Here is a 9,450-nt window from a genome sequence, read left to right on the forward strand (position 1 = left end):
AGCCCAGAACAGAAATAGATAAAATCCCTACAAAATAGGACATAAGTAAAAGAACAAAAGTAGACCAAAATTTTTCATCAATATCTTTCATTTATTTTCTGATAGACCATTTCTTATGTGGGAAACAGAGGTCACCTTCGTAGTATTGGACATCACCCATGAATTTTTTTTAATAGTTCCACTCCCTTTTTTTAATAGTTCCACTCCTCCACTGAGAATTGCACTGAGTTGCACTGAGATACATCAGTGCATGTTACAAAGGCCATTGACCAGCTAATTCTGTATTATCTTGTCAAGATGAGTCATGGTTTATCTTCAGAACAGTTCTTTTGAATTTAGTTTTAAGGATGAATTAGATGTGATKGACCAGGCATAAATCAGTGCTGATTTGACCCTGTCACATTTGGCTGGAAGATCTCAGATACATTTTAAGCACTGAGCTAGAAGTAACAACATTTTTTCTTTGTTTCTTAAGTCCCACTGTCTCAATTTTTTCTCATTCTAACTTCCATGGTGCAATAAAAATAAGAAGATGAAATTGCAATGAACTTCAAAGACAAATACTTAGTTTCATATGTTTTCCGATAAAAGCTCTATAGCTGACCTTTTAATTTGATGCTGTTTTCCTCTTTTTTTTTTTTTTTTATTTTCTCCCTGAACATTTTACTCACAAACAGCTATTCAGAGCCAAATGTGAAGAAGATCCGTTAAAAATAAGCTGCAAGTATCATATTCACACGATCTCACTGTGCAAGATCAGTGGGCAAACAACAAACTGTTGAATGTATGTCTTTCTTTGAAGACCTTTCCTACAGATAATGCCTGAAGCGATATCAATATGGTCAAATAAAAGACAGACAACCTCTGAGGCAATGCAGTGAGACCTGATGGATCCATATTGCATAATCTTTAATGCTGAGCCTCCTTTGAGCTGCAAACGAAGTCTCTCTATATGTAGGTGAAGCATACATATCTTAGAAAGCAAAATAGACCAGAGGAGCCTGTCGTCAGCCCTGAGGAAAGGTTCATAGGACAAGTCATCTCTACACAGTTTAACTTCTCCCTCACTTTCTTCAAAATCAATCAATCAAACAAACAAACAAAAAAAAGTGGCCTTCTTTATTCTGGCAATTGAGACTAGTCCAATTCCAGGACCATGTCATTGCAAATATGTGATTGTTCATTGAGTAGGAGAGTAGAGTTATCATTAGCCAAAATTATAATGGGGATGAAGCAGATAGATAAACTTATGAAGGGCATGATCTCAGTGCCTATGTCAGAGCTCATGATCTCAGTGCCAAGCCAGGCTTCATTTAGTAGTATAAAGTGACAATTTCTGTTTCTGTAAGGCATCATTATAATTTTAGTGTTATTTACTTAACATTCAGAGCAGTTGTCATAATGTTATGACAATGTTAGATCTTCCCAGAGAAGCAGTTGCACAGTCTAAAACAGCTCTGTGTTTCATGCCAAAGGGTATTGTATAAGGGCATGAAGTGGGTATTTGAGGGTTGAAAGCCTTCCAGGGCAGTTTTTAGCTGGATAAACTCATACTTGTGCTCTTTTATGCATTCCTTTGCATATGTTTTACACTTCATGCTACCTTTTGACCAGAGCCTAGTCACTACTTCAGAGATGCCAAAGGTGGCATAGGGCAAAATTTTATCAGATTACATACCAATGTTATGTATGGTATGATTACCATACTATCCAAATCAGTGTGAATATTTGTGGCCCAGTGCTTGAGCTTTCTCAAACCTCTATTTTATGTAGTAATATAGGTACTTTATCAAGTTGAAGTATAGCTCCAGAGTAGGAGACTCCACAACCTCCCTGGGCAGCCTGTTCCACTGCTCTGTCACCCTCACAGTAAAGAAGTTGCTCCTCACCTGGAGACGGAACTTCTTRTGYTTCAGCTTATGGCCATTACCCCTCGTCCTATCGCTGGCCACCAGTGAGAACAGCYTGTCCCCTTCCTCCCTGCATTCTCCCTTCCTGAACTTATACATATTAATCATATCCCCTCTGAGCCGTCTCTTCTCCAGAGAAAACAGGCCCAGCTCACTCAGCCTCTCTTCATACGAGACATGTTCCATTCCCTTAATCATCCTGGTTGCCCTTCTCTGGACCCTCTCSAGAAGCTCCACRTCCCTCCTATACTGGGGTGCCCAGAACTGAACACAGTAYTCCAGGTGCGGCCTCACCAGAGCTGAGTAGAGGGGCAGAATCACCTCCCTTGACCTGCTGGCAACACTCTTTTCTTGTCATTACAACCTATGATTTCAAATGCTTATTAAATATTAGACTCATTACACAACTGCCCATATACTTCAAGCTCACTGCTTGTTTATATTTCTGTTGTGAGGACACACCTTTTGTAGTTTGAGGCCTGCACTAGTTTATTGAACAAACCCAGCCAAATGAAGAATTATGGTATTAGAAAGGCAACAGTGAGCAACGCTTAAGGCAACATACAAGCAGTAGCAACCACAGTTGTAATGAACCTTGTTCTTGCTTGTATAAGCTGATTGTTAAAACACTTGTTGTAATAGGCTTTTTACTTTCCATTAAGTTAAAGTCTGTTGTTAGTGAGATATACCCTCAGAAAAAGATCCACATAAGAAAGCATTTATTTTTCAAGATTAGGCATGTTTTCAGAATAAATCATATACATATGTGCCCTAGGTAGCTAGTAAAAATCAGACGTTTTTATATTATTTCCTTGGATAATGGAAAGTTTAGCTCTGATTTTAGGGTCAAATTAAGGCCAAGTAAAAATTAATATTTCCATTTCATATACAAAGATTCAGAAAAAAGAAATACAAACAGAAACATCCATAGATACATACATACTTGGAAATGTTTGCTTTTCATGGGCTCTGGAGTGAAATAAAGGTCAAAATATATAACTATTAGCCTGGTTGACATAAGAGTCGGTTATGTTGTCAAAAGGTTAGATTTTACCAAAACTCAAAAATATGCGTTCTTTCAATTTCTACTTCCAAAACATTTGATTACTTCAACTCTGAAATACCAAGAATGAAAAATTTCATCACACCTTCCTTCCAGAATGCTATTATTTTTTATAATGAGTCACTGCAGATGTGCCTTCTTTTATTTTATAGGATTTAACATGATGTAGTCTTGGGTAAAAGATACTGACTTTTCGTGTTGCCTAAAGAAATTTAAAACTATGATATCACTTTTCTCTGAGGCATTTTAAGACTTTTTAATAAAAGTGGATTGCAGTTTATCTTTTTGTTGTTAAAGCAGCTGTGGATGAAACATCCAACTTTTCTGTGTTGCCTTTGGGAATTGTGTCTATAACACATTTCCAAAAGTTGGGTTTAATGTATTGAGCTATCTAAATTGTTTTGAAACTATCACACCAGATACTTCATGACAAGGAGACAGGAGAAACAAATATATACATATATTTTCATTGGAAAAAGCCTTAATATCTTGACATTTATATCCTTTATGGGAACAGTACTGAACAAATCTTTAGTCAATATTTATTCTATTCCTCATAATGGAAGTTATTTATATTTGTGAGTTAGTGACAGGATGTCAGTCAACTTAACTCTTTCACAACTTCACTGTATGAAAAATTGACAGTTCTTTAAGTGAAAGGGATCAAGTAAACAAATCATAAGACTTTTCATTAAAATATAATCAAATAAAAAGATCTAGGGCTACATATTATGTCTAAGTATATAAAAATATGCCTATAATTACACAACAGTCTCTGAGTGAACATTTTCTTTACTGCTGGCAGGAGTTTACTGCAAGTCATAATATACGGATAAGTCTTGGAAGACTGTTTAACCTCACTTTGGGTTTTGGGAAGCAGGTTGCGGCACAGTGTATCTACTTTGACTGTTTTTGTTTACATAATACATTGCTGTATATTTGAAAATACCTGAAAGCAGAGGGATATTATGCCTTAATTTGGGAAGCAGGAGAAGAAGAAAAGTTTCCAGATATAAAAAGTCATAGGTAAAAGACAGGAGAGAGAACCACGGCAAAAGTATCTGGAAGACTACCAGCTCTGTAGAGAAAAGACCTCACTGAGTAATTAGAAGTAAAAAGTCAAGCCTCAGAAAAAAAGCATCAACACAAAAATTAAAGGGATTAGAGGGGGTCTGTGCAGAACTTGTGACAGTTCAGGCCTCTGAACTGCATAGATCCAAGCCTGGAAGAAAGAAATCACATTACAAGATACAATGGGCAGTGTTACAGTCATATGAACTGTTATTTCTACTTTATCTTCTCTAAAGATTTTGAGTTTTATTTATTTGAACATTTAAATATACTAGTTCAATTCAAATAAAACTTGACTTTTTGAGTTTCTATACTATACTGCATACTATATGGCAGATTCATCTCCCAGCTTTTCCTGCTTAGTTTTCTTTCACATAGGTCCTTTCTCTGATGTTTCTGGGTAAGACCAGAGCTTGCAATCAGCCAAACTGTACTCAACATCTAAGATTAATGCAGAATTTCTTCCATAGAGCAGTTTCCATAACTGCTAGGAGAAAAAGAGTGCATGTTTACAGTTTAACTTTTCAGAAGGTATAAGCATAATCCGATTGACATCAGCTTTTAGTGGTCAACAATATGTGGAGTTTTTAATATCAGGGTTATACAGTGCATCAACCTTAGAATGGCTGGAAGCTTTTTGGACAGATAAGCTTTAACTCTCCAAATCATTGTACTGAAATTAGATACTTATGATAAGAGTAAAATTTGTTGTGTTATGTTATTTACAGAAAGTCCCCTATGTTAAAAATTTCAGTAATTGCTAAAAGCACCACAAGATTATAATACATTCCTTTCTTCACATCATCATTTTTTGTTTGCTTATCCTAGCCTGCAATAGTGAAAAGCATCAGACAAATTGAATAGTACTGTTATTTGGATGAAGAAGAAGTAACCTATGGAAATGGAAATTCTGAGGGATAATTCCCTACATGGAAGTAAAATATCTACAAATATGAATTGATTGGTCCCTACTTAAATTGAAAACTCCTCACTATTTCTAAAATTACGTTTTCCTTATTAAGGCACTCTGCAAGACAAGTAGCCTCACTTTCTCAGTATGCCTTCAACATTAATTGACACTAATTATTTAAAATTAGTAAAGTAGCAAAAAATCTTTAAAAATTAGTTAAATTAGTAAAAAAATTTTTAAAGTAAAGTATTCTTAATGACTGCATATTATAAAACTAAGTTGCATAATGTTGTTTTTGGATATTAAAAAAGAAAAAAGGAAAAAAGAAAAACAAAAATCAGTCACGTATAGTCTCTCAGTTTTCACCTGGATACTGGTACTCCATTTGTTAATGCTGATTAAAGTAATTATTGCCCTTCTGAAAGTTTATCATAGGCCTATATATGCTGACGCAGGCCCAATCTTAGTATGGACAGACACATACTCTTTCCTATAACTCATCTATTTGCAATGTAAACTCTTAAACCTTTTTTTTTTTTTTTTTTTTTTTTTTTTTTTTTTTTTGCTGAGAGTTGCAACTTTGAGGAACTTTTTCTGCTGATATACAAGATTTCCTGGTGGTGTTATTAGCGTATTGAAATGAAGTTGTGATTAATGTAGAAAGCTTTGGAAGCTAAGAAATTAAGAAGATTTCATTGTGATTTCATCGTCTTGACAAATATATATACACACATATGAAGTGCTTTGAAATAGCCCRAATAATGGAGGAACAAAGCAAAACTCAAGAAAATATTCATCCTATTGAGCTTTAATTTGTTTCCAGATGCTGGCACTATGATGTAAAAGAGTCTTTTACTTTTGTTTGTAGTACAAGTCTGCTAGTCAGCTTTGGTCAAGTCAGTTTTCTGTAGCTCCTGATTCTCCTAGCCAATACAGATAATGATCCTGACCTCCTTTCTAAAATACTTTGCGAACTTTGGGTGAAAAGTTCTCCCTAAAAGCTTAGTAGCTTTCTTGTTATATCCATTATACAGTAAAGCTATTCAATGTCAATAAATCTATATAGCAGAAGGAAAATGAGGTCATATGACCATCAGTACTATGTGGTAATTGCACTCAGAAGTGTCCAATTGAATGTTTAGTCCAAATGAACCCATATTTAGTATGGCTTCATATTGTTGTTGAAAGTTTGATGCACTGTGTCTTGAACTTCCTTTGATTATGATTCTGCAGTAAGACTTCCTGAAAACTTTTCAATTCATTGGCCACTTCCCCCAAGGGATTCATACGGATTGGATAAGAAAAGAATGACATCGACAGTGTATAATGAAACTCTATCCAGGATGTCCAATATTTTTATGCCTTCAACTCTGTTATTGTGTTGGATTCTTTGACTGATTTGCTCCAGAGTTATGGTAAAAAGGAAGGGCAAAAGGGGATATCATTGCCTTTTGCTGCTAGACAAAGTAAAGACTTCTGAGCGACATCCATTATTTCTTGCTGTAGATTCCAATACAATGTCCTTATTTGAGAAAGTTTTAGACCATTAGTTGAGACTCCGAAACTTTCATCAAACAGCTCCCCTTCATCCAATCAGAGGTTTCTTTATCATATAAGGCTAATAAATAAATTATTATTATTATTTCTCCTATTATTTCTCTTTTGCAAAGTCCTTCAACCTAACCTAATTTGTGAGTTTCATCRGCCATTATAATGACACTTCCTGTAATATTCTCCTTCTTCCTTTAGTCTTTACCATGCCATCTCTGCTCATTTATTTCAAGCATATACTGCTTTTGTCTTACTTTAGAAAACTGTTTTATTTGATGTTGGAAAAGATCGAGGAATGCACATAAGTAAATTCCTCAAGTTAGGTTAGCGGCTGTGGAGGGCTAGTTTTAAACCTGAACTGAGGTTTAAGAACAATCTTTAGTCCTTGGAATTTAACTTCCAATTAACTTAATACAGCTATGTAGTTCAATCAGAATCCAGTAGAAAAGAGGTAAGTTAACTGAATTAATGTTCTTGGCTAAGTTGTAAATACATCTTTATATCCTTGTCTATCATTTTCCATACTTATGAAATATTTAATCTTAAAATAGTTCCCTTATGAAGAGAAGGTGATACACTGCTCTGGTTTTGAAGGAGATATATTTGAATTATTTCTATTTGTTAGATACATTTTTTGTTATTATTATTATCATTACCTGTATTTTCACCTTTTGGACCATGAGCTTGACGTTAAAGGGAGTAGCAGTTAACTTAAAAGTTAAAAGAACGCGATTCTATAATGAACACTCTTATTATTGTTCATAAACTCTAGAACAATTGAAAAGAAATGTTTTGGTTCACTAGGTCAGTACTAGACTGTCTTAAAGCTAAAGGTGATTTACAATGAATAAAAGCATTTTAAAATAGCTTTTGCATGCCTATTGCAAATGAAGATATATATGCTTTTCAGTGACTTTAGCAGTAATAAGTAAGTTAGTGCAAAATTAAATGGTTGCATAATTGTTAGTCTTGCAAATGAATCATCATAACATTATGTAATGCATTCAAAAAATTCTACTAGAGATTAAATTAATTGGGTATTTTAAATATAAGTGCTTCTTGAGTACAAGTGACTTTGGTCATTTAACATGCATAAAGTCATGGTAGAGCCTTGTAGATAAAAAAAAAATCAAATAAGCAAATCTTACTAAGGCTGTACTTAGCTCCTGTTTGAATTCAAAGAAGCTACTTGTTTGAATAAGACATAATGGAATGCAAGGGTTATAAAATATTAGAGAAACAACAACAAAACAAATTCCATTTTAATATCCTTACTGTGTGTTTCTTTAGCTCTGCTTCCCAAGCTTTTTTACTCTTGGTTTTGTTTTCCAGGATACATTTTATTCTAGTGGAAGATAACAGAGGTTTACATTAGTATGAACCACACATTTGAACTCTAATGTACATTAGGAAAAGCAGAGACAAATGATCTTGTGATGGATACCCACATAGCTTTATTAACTGCCAGTTAAAGTTCCAATAACTATCACATTGCACTAAACTCTATTGTAACAGCAAATCACAAAGCCTGATATACAAATGCCAAAAACATACAATTTTTACATTACATACATAGTAATGTATAGTACAATAGTAACATACAAGATAAAAAATAAACTGCATTTCTTTTCAGTTCAAACTAAAAAAATACATTTTTTCTAGGAAAATCARAATGCAGTTTGCCCATTCTGCATTACTCTTTTGTAGTTTAGTGAATCACCAGCCTGTAACCTTTCATTACTCTTCAAGYATAATTTATCATTCATCAAACAAATGCTGCCAAGCTGTGCATTTATCTGTTTTAGAGACTTCAGAAGTTGAGTTAAACCTACTATGCACTTTGGGTTTTTATWTTAATTAATATATCTCATGTATCAGAATCATTCACTTTTCAAAGGCTTGCTCAACAGTCTACAATATTGCACAGATGTGATTTTAATGTAAACAATACTAACAGTATCAAGGTGCCATAAAAGCTGGAGGAAAATATTTAACAGCCATAAGATTTTCTATAAGATCAAGCAATCTATCTATCTATCATTTGACGCATTTTCTTTAYATATTATTTTTAGACATAGAAGTGTTTTAAGACAAATCATTCCAATTCAGTTTTTGTCAAGAAATGACTTGTATTTGAAAAACTGATAAAACCTTACATGACAAGAAACTCACTAGTTGAAGTCTCTGTTTTCAGTTATTTTAATATGTTGGCACAGGTGTTGCAATCACTGAAAAAAAAATCAGTTCTTGACCATAATACAATTAAAATAAATAAATAAATAATACGGTTGATGCAGTCAGAACTCTTTTGAGATTTTAGGCAAAGCTCACACTGAAAAGGCAGTTCCAATACTCTTTCAAAAAATGTAGTCTGTGATTCCTTCACCTTTGCATTTCACACATTACAGGGAAAGAAGGAGGATAAAGCAACTTACTCATGGGTAAATTCTTTACCTAGATCTATTTTAACACCAAACTGGAGAAGCGTTTCCAAAATTCATTGTTTGACTGCTATTTGCAACTACTATAAGTTATGTCTACACTGCTCATATTGTTTGTCCTCTTTCTTGATGAGCTATCCACATGATGGATTTCAGGCTGTCATATCACAAAGATAAATTAGGAATTTCCACACTGACAAGAGGTATCCAAACTCCTTCGATATCCRTCACAGATCCTTTTAAATGCCTCTGATGTTCAAAATATTTAGCACTACATGTCTTTGAAAATTTTGACTAAAATAATTGATTCAAAAAAACACATTTCCTAATAAAATAGGCCCGAACATTTTATTTCATATTAAAATTTGGAGAAGACCAATGGAATATATCAACCTTTTTGAGTCCTTTGAATGAATCCCTTGAAGCCTTGAAATATTTGATTTTATACATTTATTCCATTTGTGGAAAAAAGGACAGGCCACTTGGGAGAAATACAGGAACGTT

The sequence above is a fragment of the Nothoprocta perdicaria genome, unplaced genomic scaffold (assembly GCF_003342845.1).
Source record: "Nothoprocta perdicaria isolate Ctin4 unplaced genomic scaffold, notPer1 scaffold_142, whole genome shotgun sequence".
Classification (NCBI taxonomy): domain Eukaryota; kingdom Metazoa; phylum Chordata; class Aves; order Tinamiformes; family Tinamidae; genus Nothoprocta; species Nothoprocta perdicaria.